General features: G+C 34.5%; 1 protein-coding gene across 4 annotated transcripts in view; it reads right to left on the bottom strand.

Moving 5' to 3' along the window:
* The window catches only part of grin3bb (glutamate receptor, ionotropic, N-methyl-D-aspartate 3Bb), a 195,944-nt gene that overhangs the window by 75,712 nt on the left and 102,052 nt on the right, over positions 1-18,180 (bottom strand). The window contains exon 1 of one of the 4 annotated variants that reach the window (XM_073916566.1): positions 9,087-9,181. The exons of the other annotated variants lie outside the window; for them this stretch is intronic. The gene's annotated coding sequence lies outside the window, so the exon portion shown is untranslated. Of the gene's footprint in view, positions 1-9,086; positions 9,182-18,180 lie in introns of those variants that run through there. 4 annotated transcript variants of the gene reach the window in all.

Raw genomic sequence — 18,180 nt, 5'->3', positions numbered from 1 at the left:
CAAACTTTGTAGCAAATAAGTTATGCTGAATCTTAACTAAATCGGCTTAATCTGAATAATTTCACTATTGTATGAGTAAAAGGTCTCATTTGTATTAATCTGTTACATTCCTGTTTATTTATTTAGCCAGAATTTTGCTCCTCCCGAAGCTAACAAGCAAAGCGCCTTCCATGTTTAACGTGCAGTGGATTCTTTCCTTCCTGTGGATTTCATTCGTAGGTCATGATACTTAAAGCGTGCACTGAGGATTCAGGGTGACAGGAGGCAGAGGGCACCTGATCTCCAGAGACTTCTAATGATTGCTGCGATGACTCTGGAGCAGGCATGTCCCGCGGGCCTGACCGGCACTGATTGAATTCCTCTGATCTCTGCTCAGTTCAGGCTCAGCTCAGTGCATCCTTGAGACAGTGTTACTGGAGTCAGGAATGAAGTATTGATCAAGGCGCATTCTTCGCTCTCTGTCCTTTCCTAACCGAGATGGTTGTGTTCCTGTTGTTATTAATTTCATTTTGAGCATAGATATGAATGGCTTTGTGTGGTGCAATGCTGTATAAAAATCAGACCTTTATTGTATGCAGTGAGCTTTCACATCAAAGTGCAAGAAAGATGGACCTGCTGGAGTTTTCCAATGTTTCAGAAAAGAAAAATATTGTCTTTCGTCTTCTGTGTCTGAATTCTGTCTTTGTATATTTTCTACACTGGTCAAGTTTACTCAGACTGCATACATCTTGTCAAACTACTCTGAAGGCTGAAACTCCAAGGATTTTGTCTAACCTTAGCAGCTACATAAAAATAAACTCCTAAAAAATAATAATAGCTATATAACCCTCTTCCATACACATTTTGTATTGTGTGTATTACGTATTATACACTGTAAAAACAAATACCCTAAATTCACAGTAAATTACTGGCTAATAATTGCATTACTTTCACATTAAAATACTGTATGTAAATTCACAACAAATTACTGTGATGTAGTTAATAGTATGTTGTGATTTTGTTACATTAAATCACTGTGAAATTACAGCCATATAGTGTAACTTCACAGCAGGCAGTAAAGTCCATTACTGCGATTTCACAGTATTATCTTGTAGAATTAACTTTATTTTACAGTAAAGCAAGCTGACTTTGAAATCATTTTGGGTGTTTGGTGTTATGAATCAATTACTTTTGTAACCGTTTATCATGTCATTGGCTAAGCACAAAGTTGTGCTCATTAAATATTATTTCATATTTCCATGTTAACCTTTTAAAATTAAATAAAGGTGCAGTGCACCCAAAACTGAAAATTTACTATGACATTTATGTCAATTCAAAACAGATTTTCTTTCCAAAATATTTTTTGGGGCTGCAATAACATTCTGTTATTTTTAAATATCAAAAAAAATTGCCAATACTAGCATTAAAGTTTATTTGTATTATTGTCTATGTTGAATGAAATAAAAAGAGTTTGAATTACCATAAGTAACATGCAAAAGATTTAGCCCTTTTTTACAGTAATTTTTTGTAACCCTGCTAATTGGATATTAATGAAATTTACTTAATGGTAAAATGTTTGTTTCCCCCAAAATAATTATATATATATATATATATATATATATATATATATATATATATATATATATATATATATATATATATATATATATATATATATATATATATATATATATATATATATATATATATATGTATGTATGTATGTATAATTTAATATATTTTAAGTATATTGTTTATTTATTATCAATGTAAAATCAGCCACTTGCACTATCGTGCCAAACTGTTCTAAAAACAGTCAGGTGTATTTTCAGTTGTGTTCTACTATCGCTTAGACTATTCGACTAGTCGAGCGATCGATTACTTCAACCACAAGTCGATGCTCTCAGAAGCAATTGACTACTCGAGCGTGCCTTTACCATAAATGACATCAAAATGACAAACGTATCCAACAAACATCACAATCCAAGGTTAAAGCTTCCAACTACAACTGAGGATTAAATTCAAGATTATTTACATTATTAACATTATACATTACATTATTTCTAAATTTAAACCAGCAATCCATGAGCTTGACCAAAGACTGAGCAGGGATGATGTGTTCTGTATAAAGTCGGATGAAGTAAGATTCTATCCATTATTTTTGTCGAACACAGGGTAAATATAAAATGATTAAATTGCAAGACAGGCTTTTTATTCATAATTGCATTGCTACTTTTTTTTCTATGACTTTTAAATATGAAATACATTTTCTCATACATTATGTCCGCATGTTAAAATAGCAGTCATTTGTTATTTTACTGACTCCGCATATTTTATTTATTATTTTAACATATATATTTTTTATTTATTTAAATCATTTATTCATAAATATTTTATTTATTATTTATATGCTGTTTGGCTGTATGGACTATTGTCGCTTGTTGAACTATTTATTTTCTGAACCAAAATAATTTTTATTCTCGTTATCACTGCTGGAAACTTAAATATTAGAGTTATTTTTTTAAATCAGACTACTTGTTGTATAACATACTATTACTTGCGCGCAGATCGTTTGCGTAATCTTCAGGCCGGTTGAAGTATAAACATTCATTTTGTTATTTTAGTAACTGTTGAAATGAAGCAGAAATTAAATGATTGAATGATATTTAGCCTAGTTCAGAATAATTTTATTAATCTCATAATTAGTGTTATAAATACTGCATTATGAGTATAAGTTTTCAGGATGCATTTTAGGTTTCGGGTGTACTTTTACTTTCTATAGCCTACATTAAATGTATAATAAAAATGCAATAATTAGCCTAGCTTTTTTCTTTTTTTTTTTCGTTTGTAATATAAATATATAATTTAAGTATTTTCAATTTCAACTTTTTATTTTTATTTATTTATTTATTTATTTATTTATTTTTTTTGAGGGTCAGCTGTATTGTTGACGAGAACAATTTTTATCTTTCCTAACTGGTTTAACAATTAAGTTTCACTTAGTTCTTATTACGGCTGAAAAATAATAAAGTTACTTTGGTAACTTAAAGTATTACAGGATGAACATGAGTTTACTTCGCATATACCGTAAGCTTATGACGCAGATGTTAAATGACAATGTTGCGTGCAGCTTTTTATTTTTATATTACTCTGTAACATAAAGTAATATAATGTTTTGACAATTAATGTTAGCGCTATGAAATAAATGCATTCGGCTATGAATTAATAAAATTTATTGAAAATGATTTCTTTGTGTCTTTTTAACTAGTAGCTCGAACCACAGGTAGTCGAGTAACTCGAGTATTGTTTTGAAAAGAAATCGATTAGCAGAAACCAGTAGTCGTGCAAGCGCTATGTTCTACAAACACAACTGAACTGTTCTACAAAAAGTCAGAAATATTTTAATTATGTTTCCGCCTAAGGCTGTAATGGTACAGGATTATTACACTATAAAACCCAACAGTCAACTCTATCAAATGAAATGAGGGAACTCAAAAGTTAATTTCTACTCATTTAAAAAGAGTTTTGAACTCAGAAAATAGATTATTTTTTAACTCAAATGGTTTGTAGCAATCGATTTCCTCAAATGGTTTGAGTTGCCTTAACTTGATGGGTTTTACAGTGTACAAATCTTTCTCAGGCTGGAATTCTAGGCACTGTTAGACAACAGTGTTGACCCACGTTTGATTGGTCTGGTAGAAAGCATGTGTGCAGGAAATTTCCATTGTTGACTGTCTGTGAATAATTCTCAGAACAAAACCAGAAAATAAAAGTTACCATGACTTACGTCCACTATACAGTTTCAGCTTTCTTGGAACATGACGTCATTAATGATCAGTGGCGGATTTAGGCATGGGCAATATGGGCGATCGCGGTGGCACGAAAAAAAAAAATGTTGGTGTTGGTTTTCTCCAGGTGCTCCGGTTTCCCCCACAAGTCCAAAGACGTGCTATGGACATGCTACTTGAATTATTTAAGTTGGCGGATGAGCGTTGAGCTAACAACCCACCTCGTAACAATTAGATGTTAGGAAACACTAACATGGTGCGTCTAAATATCAACTTCAATATAAACTGCCTTGGGAGTTAGTAAAAAATATAAAAGCTGAAAATGTTAGGAGTTTAGTCTATCAGCCATTAATTTATCTGTATTTAAAGAATTAAGTTATCTGTGATTAAATATTCAAGTTAATTCAATGAAGAGACCACATTTAGTCAACTCAATTAAATTGTCGACTTCCCATTACTCGAACAAACAGGGAATCACTTTCCTCAAATCATTTGAGTAGTCTCAACTTATTGGGGTTTACAGTGTATATATATTATCAATGTCTCATTAGGCAATTCTTTTTATTTAGCAGCCATCCTTAAAACTCTGGAGCATGCAAGTCCTAGCTCTTTGAATGGGGAAACATCAAATTCTCCAAACTATTAGTCAAGCTTACGATTACATTTAGTTTAATTAGAACCACTTGCAAAATTCAACAACTGTCTCTAAACTTTTGTTTCTAAATGTTAGAATTTTGCAGAACAATGCTGTATGATTTGTTGTCCTTGGTCCACACCAAATGAATCAAAGCACAGGTGTAAAATAATCTACATGAAATTTCTCAGTAGAATGCTAATAACATCACTGCTCTTAAAACAGCTTTGCTATTAGAGACACTGTTGCGAAGCACATAGACTGATGTAATTCACAAACACTTAATCAATCATTCAGTCACTCTCTTTCTCTCGCTCTCACTCACTTTATCTCTCTCTATATTTTGCTATCAGTTGAGGGCTGATTTAATGTGAAAGCAGTAATCCTTCTCTGGCTGGAGCCCACTTATCTACATTTCAGCAAATCAGGTAGGATTACTAGGTCAATGTTACAAATAATTAATATTCATGAACCAAGCTGATAAGATTTATAATGTGCCCCCAGGAAGCCCTGCTGGCACTTTTAGTCCACTCTGCCAATCTTAGTCATCTGACATCTAGAAATCTACCTCTTGCAGCTCACATTCAAAAGGCATTTCTGAAACAGGCTATAATTTGCTGTGCTTTTAGCAACTGATATTTTTTTAAAACGGGTAACTGTGCCTTTTTGGCTCAACGATCCGAGTACTCTCATTTATATCTGAGTTTTAATATGAAAATATATAGGACATCTACTGTATATCTGTTAAAATAACCTTAGTCTAAATTAAACAAATCAACTCTTAACTGACTTTAAATAACACTGACTAGTTGATCCATGACCCTTTATTCCTGTTTGTTTGTTAATAAAACAATATGGACATTTCATTCATTCATTAATTTATTAATTTATTCTTTCTCCTTTAGGCTTAGTCCCTCTAATCAGGGTTTGCCACAGTGCAATGAACCGATAACAATCTCCAGCTTATGTTTTACAGAGCGAATGCCCTTCCAACTGCTACCCAGTACTGGAAAACATTCATACACACTCATTCACAATAATACATTTAGTTTATTCAATTCACCTATAGCGCATGTCTTTCTATTGTGGGGGAAACTGGAGCACCCGGAGAAAACCCACACAAACACAGGGAGAACATGCAAACTCCACACAGTTGACCCAGCCAAGACTCAAACCAGCAATCTTCCTGCTGTGATGTGACAGTGCTAACCATTGTGCCTCCATGTTGCCCTGTATCTATTTATTTATTATTTATTTATTTGTTTATTTTTCTTGTAAATGTATGTTTTTTTTTGTATTTTCTTTGTACATTTGTTGGCTTTGTTCTAAGTTTGTTGTCCTTAATGCGTGACAAAGGAAAGCATGTATAGCTCCTAATGAAGTGCACTCAAATGAATGGCGTAGAATAACATGCAATAAATTAATTGTATATTTTCCATGGGTAACATTATACATACGTGAACATAAAATAAGGTAACTAATTTGTTTGGTATTATATGTGAATTTATGTTTATTTATCTGTTTGTATTTGTGTGTAAATAACCCCTCTATAATTTCTAAAATGGTACGTTAATACCTACAAAAAATCTCTTGGAGCGAAATTTCAAATCCAGCAGGAAATGAGATATTTTTAACTTCCTTTGCCAAAAAAGTGCAGTTTTTGATAAAATCCTTTATCAGAGCAACACCAAAATTAGGTATTGTCATCTAAAGGCCTTGGCAGTTGTGGAACTTGTGAAATTGCGAAGATCTAAAATTTTTGTTGAAGGGCGTATTTGTGGTGGCCGTACAAACTTTGATGTCACATGCCAATATCCAGTTGCAGTTATATTGCTATGTTTTACTGTGTCACTAAATCCTCTTAGAAATTTTATCGAATCCATGTTCTGTTGGTTTAATTCAAAGGCTTTTGCAATGTTAAATTGCGAAGATCTAGAGTTTTTGTTGAAGTCGAGTAGAGGTGTCAAAATTAATTGTTTCTTCAGTGCATCGCGATGCAGATGGGGACGATTCAATATCGATTCAGTAATACATCATAACCGCTTATTACGTACCGACATCATTTATCTCCCATGTGCGATGTCGAAGTAGAATACAATGGCGTAAAAGGTGAGAACAAGTAAATAAAATCCTCCTACTACTTAAAATGTAGATACAGTTAAAGCCAGGGGGGCAATTATTAGCCCCCTATTTATTTTTTCCCCAATTTCTGATTAACGGAGTGAAGATTTTTTCAACACATTTCTAAATATAATAGTTTTAATAACTCATTTCTGATAACTGATTTATTTTATCCTTGCCATGATGACAGTAAATAATATTTTACTAGATATGTTTCAAGACACTTCTATACAGCTTAAAGTGACATTTAAAGGCTTAAATAAGTTAATTAGGTTAACTAGGCAGGTTAGGGTAATTAGGCAAGTTATTGTATAACGATGGTTTGTTCTGTAGACTATAAATATATATATATATATATATATATATATATATATATATATATATATATAGCTTAAAGAGTATAATAATATTGACCTTAAAATGTTTTTTTTTTTAATTAAAAACTGTTTTTATTCTAGCTGAAATTAAAAAAAAATAAGACTTTAGAAGAAAAAAAAATATTATCAGACATACTGTGAAAATTTCCTTGCTCTGTTAAACATCATTTGGGAAATATTTAAAGAGAAAAAAGAATTCAATGGGCTTTAATACTTTTGACTTTAACTGTAATTATGCACAGTTCAACTGCTTGTGAGTTTGCTGGAAAGTCTTTCATTGACACTGAAGAAGGCACAGTTGATATTTCACTGAAATGCTGTAAAAATCCATCTCTGACTATTTCTCTCTCTTTCTCTCTCTCTAACTTTGTACATTTGACCCGCTGGCGTGTTTGTAAGATAACTTTTCCTCTCCACTGTAAAAGTGATACTTGTGGGCCCTAACACGAGCATGCCTGAGGTGCAAGTTTTCTCCAATGGATTACCTGTGATAACCGTGTTTTATGCACATATAGGGCTCTATTTTGACGATCCATGCTCAAAGTCCAAAGCGAAGGGTGCAAAAGCATTGAGGGTGTGTCCGAATCCACTTTTAAGGACGGAAAAATACACTTTGCGCCGTGGCACATGGTCTAACAGAATAGAGGTTATTCTCTTAATGAGTTATAGGTGTGTTTTGAGAATAAACCAATCAGAGTCTCATCTCCCATTCCCTTTAAGAGTCAGTTGCGTCATGCCATTGCTCATTTGCTATTTACATGGCAGACTTTGTAAGAGGAAAAACTGAGCGCTTTACTAGCAAGAAACAGTTAAACAGAGACGAGAATGAGAGATGAGCCCCCTCATTCTTCACTTTCACTCTCGTGGATAGGGAAACGTTTTGTACGCAGACATCCATTAGCTTATACATAATTAATTTCGTTTATTAAGCGCAAAGATTGGTTTCAAAACTATTTCTGAATTCAGTTCTAATTTAAAGCAAACGGACAAATAAACATGTACTTTCCAAATACACATGCTACGCCCCATATAGTCCAAAACCTGACAGGTGGGCAAATCTAAGATTGTTTTTAATAAGACAAATATAAATATGCATATAATAAATAATAATAATAATTATAATAACATTATACAACAGCAAATTGTCATGAATAAACTAAAAAAGACCCTGAAATGAAGAAGGCATGGAGGCAGTGGTTTTTATATTTATGTAGATTAGAAAATAATAATTTTTGTAATATTTTAATCTTTTAATTCTGTTACATTTGTAAAGATATTTGCGTATTGCTATACATCCTGTGTTTATTAAGCAATGTTTAAGCAAGGCGCACAACTAACGCGCTCTGTGCTGGACTTTAGACCAGATTTGATCTGGTTTATTGTATGGTCTATTATAGTTCCTCAAAATAGCAACGCGCAAGCAATGCGCCTTATCACGCCTCCTTTTTTAGACCAGAACGCCTATGGGCACACATATAAGCGCAAATTCGTTTGCTTTTTAAACAGAGTGCTGCAAAACATCAAAATTACTCTTGCACCGAGCTGATACTAGCAAACAACAATTGCGTAGCGCCTTGCGCCGCATTGTGCCGGGTGTATGATAGGGCCCATAGACTTTAAATGCAGCTGTTCTTCCAGCATCACTAATCGGTGAACAGCTCTTTAATTTCTAATGCCAATCGCAGCCCATTCTGTTGAGTGGGTGAAGACAATGACCATAGGGGTTTAAGACCGTGCTTGACAGTGCTCAAAAAGCAAGCAGGATAATATTTACATTAGTTTATTTGCTATAAATGCTCATGCTGTCTTCTGTGCATGCATCAGATTTTTGTTTAAAACATTCAAAAAGAGTGTTTTTTTTAAGCAGATAAAATTAAAGGTACAGTTCATATATCTTACTGCTTGTATTAAACGGCAAAATTTTATTACAAATAATATATTCATATATTTAGAGATTTAAATACTGAAAAATTATTGTGTTGTGACGAAAAAATCTAATTATGTATGGAAAGTGTAGTCAATGCACCATGATGCACTGAGATTTTGAATTGAACCGAATCGATGGCATGATAATTGTAACCGAACCAAACCGTGAGACCAGTGTTGGTTCACACCCCTAAAGTAGAGTCCATTGTGGACTGGCAAAGTTCAGTGTATTGCCATGGAAGAGGAAATACTTATACTTACTTGCACAATGTCTGACCTTTCGCCACAGCCATATCACCCTGCAGCCCAAGACCGGTTACTCACTGAAGCTAAGCAGGGCTGAGCCTGGTTAGTACCTGGATGGGAGACCACTAGGGAACACTAGGTTGCTGTTGGAAGTGGTGTTAGTGAGGCCAGCAGGGGGTGCTCAACCTGAGGTCTATGTGAGTCCTAATGCCCCAGTAAAAGTGGAGGGGACACTACACTGTCAGTGGGCGCCGTCTTTCGGATGAGACGTTAAACCGAGGTCCTGACTCTCTGTGGTCATTAAAAATCTCATGGCACTTCTCGTGAAAGAGCAGGGGTGTAACCCCGGTGTCCTGACCAAAGTCCCTCTATAGGCCCATACGATCATGGCCTCCCAATTATCCCCTTCCACCGAATTGGCTCTATCACTGTCTCTCCACTCCACCAATAGCTGGTGTGTGGTGAGCGCACTGGCGCCGTTGTCCTGTGGCTGCCGTCACATCATCCAAGTGGATGCTGCACACTGGTGGTGGTGTGGAGAGACCCCCCTCATGATTGTGAAGCGCTTTGGGTGTATGGCCATACCCAATAAATGCGCTATATAAAAAAAAAAATACACATTACATTTACATTTACCTGCCTGGTTCGATACGATTTCTCGCCTGAAGACATCTACAGTACATGTCAAGATTGCTGACAGAAAAATGTTTGGCATAAATTGATGATTTTTTCAGTTTTTTACTATTTATCAGCTTAAATTATTATTGTTCACTGTTCTCTGTCATCCTAAGGCCACTGGGCAGCGGTGTGCCCAGGTGTGAGGTCCCTTTCATCACTCCTTGCAGCTTTAATTAAATGTTATTTTTTGTCTTAAAATTTTTATTTGGTGACAACATCTGTGCTGCAAGAACTAAATTTTATTTTATCTCCTCATTGGATTAATTATATATATATTTTTTTGTGGCCAAGGTTTATTTAGCTTCATTAAAATAATCCTGCCAGTAACCCCTGGTAATATTCTACTATTTTAACATAAACAGAAACATGTATGTTATTGCATGAATATATTGGGCCAACTAAATTCACAGACAACTGCCATCTAAAGGCATTGGCAGTTGTGGAACTTGTGAAATTGAGAAGATCTAAAATTTTTGTTGAAGGGCGTATTTGTGGTGGCCGGACAAACTTTGATGTCACATGCCAATATCCAGTTGCAGTTATATTGCTATGTTTTACTGTGTCACTAAATCCTCTTAGAAATTTTATCGAATCCATGTTCTGTTGGTTTAATTCAAAGGCTTTTGCAATGTTAAATTGCGAAGATCTAGAGTTTTTGTTGAAGTCGAGTAGAGGTGTCAAAATTAATTGTTTCTTCAGTGCATCGCGATGCAGATGGGGACGATTCAATATCGATTCAGTAATACATCATAACCGCTTATTACGTACCGACATCATTTATCTCCCATGTGCGATGTCGAAGTAGAATACAATGGCGTAAAAGGTGAGAACAAGTAAATAAAATCCTCCTACTACTTAAAATGTAGATACAGTTGAAGCCAGGGGGGCAATTATTAGCCCCCTGTTTATTTTTTCCCCAATTTCTGATTAACGGAGTGAAGATTTTTTCAACACATTTCTAAATATAATAGTTTTAATAACTCATTTCTGATAACTGATTTATTTTATCCTTGCCATGATGACAGTAAATAATATTTTACTAGCTATTTTTCAAGACACTTCTATACAGCTTAAAGTGACATTTAAAGGCTTAAATAAGTTAATTAGGTTAACTAGGCAAGTTAGGGTAATTAGGCAAGTTACTGTATAACGATGGTTTGTTCTGTAGACTATAAAAATATATATATATAGCTTAAAGAGTATAATAATATTGACCTTAAAATGTTTTTTTTTTTTTTTTATTAAAAACTGTTTTTATTCTAGCTGAAATAAAAAAATAAGACTTTAGAAGAAAAAAAATATTATCAGACATACTGTGAAAATTTCCTTGCTCTGTTAAACATCATTTGGGAAATATTTAAAGAGAAAAAAGAATTCAATGGGCTTTAATACTTTTGACTTTAACTGTAATTATGCACAGTTCAACTGCTTGTGGGTTTGCTGGAAAGTCTTTCATTGACACTGAAGAAGGCACAGTTGATATTTCACTGAAATGCTGTAAAAATCCATCTCTGACTATTTCTCTCTCTTTCTCTCTCTCTAACTTTGTACATTTGACCCGCTGGCGTGTTTGTAAGATAACTTTTCCTCTCCACTGTAAAAGTGATACTTGTGGGCCCTAACACGAGCATGCCTGAGGTGCAAGTTTTCTCCAATGGATTACCTGTGATAACCGTGTATTATGCACATATAGGGCTCTATTTTGACGATCCATGCGCAAAGTCCAAAGCGAAGGGTGAAAAGAATTGAGGGTGTGTCCGAATCCACTTTTAAGGACGGAAAAATACACTTTACCCCGTGGCACATGGTCTAACAGAATAGAGGTTATTCTCTCAATGAGTTATAGATGTGTTTTGAGAATAAACCAATCAGAGTCTCATCTCCCATTCCCTTTAAGAGTCAGTTGCGTCATGCCATTGCTCATTTGCTATTTACATGGCAGACTTTGTAAGAGGAAAAACTGAGCGCTTTACTAGCAAGAAACAGTTAAACAGAGACGAGAATGAGAGATGAGGCCCCTCATTCTTCACTTTCACTTTCACTCTCGTGGATAGGGAAACGTTTTGTACGCAGACATCCATTAGCTTATACATAATTATTTCGTTTATTAAGCTCAAAGATTGGTTTCAAAACTATTTCTGAATTCAGTTCTAATATAAATATGCATATAATAAATAAAAATAATAATTATAATAACATTATACAACAGCAAATTGTCATGAATAAACTAAAAAAGACCCTGAGATGAAGAAGGCATGGAGGCAGTGGTTTTTATATTTATGTAGATTAGAAAATAATAATTTTTGTAATATTTTAATCCTTTAATTCTGTTTCATTTGTAAAGATATTTGCGTATTGCTATACATCCTGTGTTTATTAAGCAATGTTTAAGCAAGGCGCACAACTAACGCGCTCTGTGCTGGACTTTAGACCAGATTTGATCTGGTTTATTGTATGGTCTATTATAGTTCCTCAAAATAGCAACGCGCAAGCAATGCGCCTTATCACGCCTCCTTTTTTAGACCAGAACGCCTATGGGCACACATATGAGCGCAAATTCGTTTGCTTTTTAAACAGAGTGCTGCAAAACATCAAAATTACTCTTGCACCGAGCTGATACTAGCAAACAACAATTGCGTAGCGCCTTGCGCCGCATTGTGCCGGGTGTATGATAGGGCCCATAGACTTTAACTGCAGCTGTTCTTCCAGCATCACTAATCGATGAACAGCTCTTTAATTTCTAATGCCAATCGCAGCCCATTCTGTTGAGTGGGTGAAGACAATGACCATAGGGGTTTAAGACCGTGCTTGACAGTGCTCAAAAAAAAAGCAGGATAATATTTACATTAGTTTAATTGCTATAAATGCTCATGCTGTCTTCTGTGCATGCATCAGATTTTTGTTTAAAACATTCAAAAAGAGTGTTTTTTTTAAGCAGATAAAATTAAAGGTACAGTTCATATATCTTACTGCTTGTATTAAACGGCAAATTTTTATTACAAATAATATATTCATATATTTAGAGATTTAAATATTGAAAAATTATTGTGTTGTGACGAAAAAATCTAATTATGTATGGAAAGTGTAGTCAATGCACCATGATGCACTGAGATTTTGAATTGAACCGAATCGATGGCATGATAATTGTAACCGAACCAAACCGTGAGACCAGTGTTGGTTCACACCCCTAAAGTAGAGTCCATTGTGGACTGGCAAAGTTCAGTGTATTGCCATGGAAGAGGAAATACTTATACTTACTTTCACAATATCTGACCTTTCGCCACAGCCATATCACCCTGCAGCCTAAGACCGGTTACTCACTGAAGCTAAGCAGGGCTGAGCCTGGTTAGTACCTGGATGGGAGACCACTAGGGAACACTAGGTTGCTGTTGGAAGTGGTGTTAGTGAGGCCAGCAGGGGGCGCTCAACCTGAGGTCTATGTGAGTCCTAATGCCCCAGTAAAAGTGGAGGGGACACTACACTGTCAGTGGGCGCCGTCTTTCGGATGAGACGTTAAACCGAGGTCCTGACTCTCTGTGGTCATTAAAAATCCCATGGCACTTCTCGTGAAAGAGCAGGGGTGTAACCCCGGTGTCCTGGCCAAAGTCCCTCTATAGGCCCATACGATCATGGCCTCCCAATTATCCCCTTCCACCGAATTGGCTCTATCACTGTCTCTCCACTCCACCAATAGCTGGTGTGTGGTGAGCGCACTGGCGCCGTTGTCCTGTGGCTGCCGTCACATCATCCAAGTGGATGCTGCACACTGGTGGTGGTGTGGAGAGACCCCCCTCATGATTGTGAAGCGCTTTGGGTGTATGGCCATACCCAATAAATGCGCTATATAAAAAAAAAAATACACATTACATTTACATTTACCTGCCTGGTTCGATAAGATTTCTCGCCTGAAGACATCTACAGTAAAAAGTTTGGCATAAATTGATGATTTTTTCAGTTTTTTAATATTTATCAGCTTAAATTATTATTGTTCACTTTTCTCTGTCATCCTAAGGCCACTGGGCAGCGGTGTGCCCAGGTGCGAGGTCCCTTTCATCACTCCTTGCAGCTTTAATTAAATGTTATTTTTTGTCTTTAAATTTTTATTTGGTGACAACATCTGTTCTGCAAGAACTAAATTTTATTTTATCTCCTCATTGGATTAATTATATTTTTTTTTTTGTGGCCAAGGTTTGTTTAGCTTCATTAAAATAATCCTGCCAGTAACCCCTGGTAATATTCTACTATTTTAACATAAACAGAAACATGTATGTTATTGCATGAATATATTGGGCCAACTAAATTCCCAGACAACTGCCATCCCATGCAAGTGTGTTATGTAACATCCGACACAGCAGCTAATTAGTATTCACGACCACAAGCATCATAGCGCACTCATCTTGTCTCCACCCACAACAAAATAAACTTCTTCCAATTCTCCTTCCCACATGGACACTTTCTGATGTCTCCTATGTCCCTGTCACATTTGCTTCTGCCACATTAAGCCAGTCTGAGAGGCCTGCAACATTTCCTATTTACTTCTTCCTTATTCCTCAATAATTGCCTGTCATTCTTTACAATATATCTTAAGTATAAAGAAGCAAAAGCACAAAATAAAAGTGAACGCACCACCTGAGCTCATCTAAACTCACTAGTAAGTGAGGAAAGAATGAGACAGCCTGCCACAGGGATTCAGCTTCATTCTCCACTGCAGACACTGGATTTGTCCCCTTCAAATCCCCCAGTATATCCAGCGTCTCTGCGTTATTTGGTACTTGACAGATTGTTTGTGACCAACCACCTGCCACTGAAGCAGAAGTCCTATTGAAACGGTTCAAAATATAATAAATAACACCACCCAACATGATTAAACAAGACATGTTTTTTTTCTAGAAGTGTCAGTTACACTGTGGAGATGATATGCAATGGAGTAGCACATCTTTTGTAATTTACGATAATGCTGTAGATTACAGTGCATTATTTAGATAGGCAAGGCAAGTTTATATAGAACATTTCATACACAATGGTAATTCAAAGTGCTTAACATAAGCATGAATAAAAGAAACAGATATTAGAAAAATAAAAACAAAGAATGAAAATGATTAAAAACAAAATTGAAATGTGTTAAAACAGATTATAAAAAGTGAAAAAAGAAAAGAAAGATAAAATAGTGCGATCTGTCAGACGTAGCACAGTGCTCATACAGTAAAGGCACAGCTAAACAGATGTGTTTTCAGACTTGACTTGAATGTACCTACTGTTGGAGCACATCTGATCATTTCTGGAAGCTGATTCATCAGCAGGGGGCATAGTAGCTGAAGGCAGATTCATCCTGCTTTGAATGAATTCTTGAAATGTCTAATTTACTTGATCCTAATCATCTGAGTAACCTACTAGATTTGTATTCAGTGAGCATGTCTGTAATGTATCAAGGTCCCAGGCCATTCAGGGGTTTTATATAAGTAATAATACTTTAAAAAGTATTCCGAATGTAACTGAGAGCCAGTGTAAAGACCTGAGGACAGGTGTGATGTGCTCTAACTCTCTGTTCAGAATCCTGGCAGCATTCTGGATGAGCTGCAACTGTATGACTGTCTATTTGGGAATGCCAGTGAGGAGCCCGTTACAGTAATTCACCCTGCTGGTGATGAAACCATAAAGATTGTAGATAAACTGAATTTACAGCATACTTTTTGTGTATGCTGGTTATTAAAGGTAGTGAAAGTTGTTGCATGTTAAAATAATTTTTTTATTTCAGCAATATACAAATTGTATAAAATATAAAAAGTATAAAATATAAAAATATTTAGAATATATTTATTTATATACATATTTATTAAAAAAACATGATATTGTCTTGCGAGGCAGTGGCGCAGTAGGTAGTGCTGTCGCCTCACAGCAAGAAGGTCACTGGTTCGAATCTTGGCTCAGTTGGCGTTTCTGTGTGGAGTTTGCATGTTCTCCCTGCCTTTGCATGGGTTTCCTCCTGGTGCTCCGGTTTTCCCCCAGTCCAAAAACATGCGGTATAGGTGAATTGGGCAGGCTAAATTGTCCGTAGTGTATAAATGTGTGTGTGAATGTGTGTGTGTGGATGATTCTCAGAGATGGGTTGAGGCTGGAAGGGCATCCGCTGCGTAAAAACTTGCTGGATAAGTTGGTGGTTCATTCTGCTGTGGCGACCCAGGATTAATAAAGGGACTTAGCCGACAAGAAAATGAATGAGTGAATGATATTGTTAATCTCTAATTAATTGCATACATTGCAAAGTAAAATAATTGTAAGTTGAACTGTTGTGTAAAACCATTGTGAAAAAGGTAAACTGGAATTCAGCAACATCCATTAAGTAATGTAAAACAACTAGGCAAAACTTGTAACTAGACAATCAAATACTGTGAAATGTATAATTTTTAGGAAATGAAAGAATGTCAAAGATATTGCAGTAAAAAACTTTAATCTCATATTCTGACAATTTCCTACTTAAAACTATTTAATAAAATTATATTAAATATTGCTTCCCGATATACCGTTGAAGTCAGAATTATTAGCCCACTGTTTGTTTTCCACCAATTTTTGTTTAACGGAGAGAAGAAAAAAACTGCTTTCCGAAAGAGAACAAATAAGACTTTCTCTAGAAGAAAAAATATTGTCAGACATACAGTGATGATTTCTTTGATCTGTTAAATATCATTTGCGAAATATTTAAAAATAAATAAATAAATAAAAAGGTGGGCTAAAAATTCAGACTTCAATTGTATATATTTGTAATGTTGATTTGCACTTTGTCAAATTGTGCATTGTGAAGCAGGCATAATAGTGCATATACTGCTCCTTCTTGAAACCATCATATTGTAATACTGCAGAAACAATTTTAAATTCCAAATTTAAAATCAGTTAAAAAATGGATTTATATTCATGACCGGTTTGTAGCATAGCTACTTTAGTGAAAGTAAGTTTGAATACATAATTAAATACTCTCATCTCTGCTCCACACTTAGCGTGCACATGAACCAAATGAAAGGGAGCACAACCATTAAATGAAAGCAAAATGATTTTGTATTATAGGGGTACTCAAGTTCAGAGGCCAACATTTAAACTGCATAAAATGCAAAAGGCTACAATTTACATAATAAGATTTTAATTAAGATTATTTGATCAATTTTACAGACTTTAAAAGGCTGTTTATTGCTAAGGCTGGCTTGTCTTTGTTCTTTGTTTAAAATAACACTGAACAATTATAATAAGTCATTAGGCATAATATAACATAAGTTGATACACTATTTCTGATTTCTTTATATGTTTTTTTTTTTTTTATGCAGGTCACTATGCAAACTTGTTGTTGTAATTATTATTAACATAACTATTTATACAATTGCTGGTAGTAGTAGTATTAGTACTTCACTTTCAATCATTTTTTACCGCTTGATGTGGCTCAGCAGTTGAATTCTGCACATACTCTGAAGCCAGCTTTTATATTTATAACAGGAGCACAAACTCACTGACATGACAGCTCTATTGACTGTTATTGGAGCACTTTTTGCTTTACAATAGGCCACCTGCTATTAATTAACAAAAGACAAAGTGTAAAGAAAATTACACTTACATGTTTTAAAAATGCTAAATATTGTTTTCAATGAGTGTATGCACACCAGCTGCGCTATTCGTCATCTGTCCATGGTGCCCAGCAATTGAGAGAAAATGATGTTGACTATAATATGGCTGTAAATTAGTAATTTCATGTTTTGTGATTAATGTTGGGTTTGTTTATTTATTTATTTATTTATTTATTTATTTATTTATTTATTTTATGCTTTTTAATAATTTGAAGATATATGTATTGTCTGGATTGATGTAAACTACAGTACAAAAGACTCGTAATAAAGTGCTATTATTCTTTCTATTATTTTACAGAATAAATATACTTGAAGTCAGAATTATTAACCCCACTTTGATTTTTTTTAAAAAATATTTCCCAAATGATAATATTTTTTCTTCTGAATAAAATTTTATTTGTTTTATCATGGCAAGAATAAAAGAAGTTTTGAATATTTTTTTTTTTTTAAATTAAGCCATATTTTTTCAATTGTCTACAGAAAAAAAACATTATTATACAATAACTTATAATTACCCAAAGCAACCTAATTAACCTTATTAACCTAGTTAAGCCTTTGAATGTCACTTTAAACTGTATTGAAGTGTCTTGAAAAATATCTAGTAAAATATTATTTACTGTCATCATGGCAAAGATAAAATAAATTAGTTATTAGAAATGGGTTTTTAAAACTAGTACGTTCATTAATGTGTTGAAAAAAAAAATTCTCTTTGTTAAGCAGAAATTGGGGAAATAACTGTTGAAATGTCCTTGCTCTGTTACACATCTTTAATGATATATTTAAAAAAGAAAAAGAATTAAAAGGGGGGCTAATAATTCTGACTT

The sequence above is a fragment of the Danio rerio genome, chromosome 11 (assembly GCF_049306965.1).
Source record: "Danio rerio strain Tuebingen ecotype United States chromosome 11, GRCz12tu, whole genome shotgun sequence".
Lineage (NCBI taxonomy): Eukaryota > Metazoa > Chordata > Actinopteri > Cypriniformes > Danionidae > Danio > Danio rerio.
This window is presented reverse-complemented; position numbering and strand designations above follow the sequence as displayed.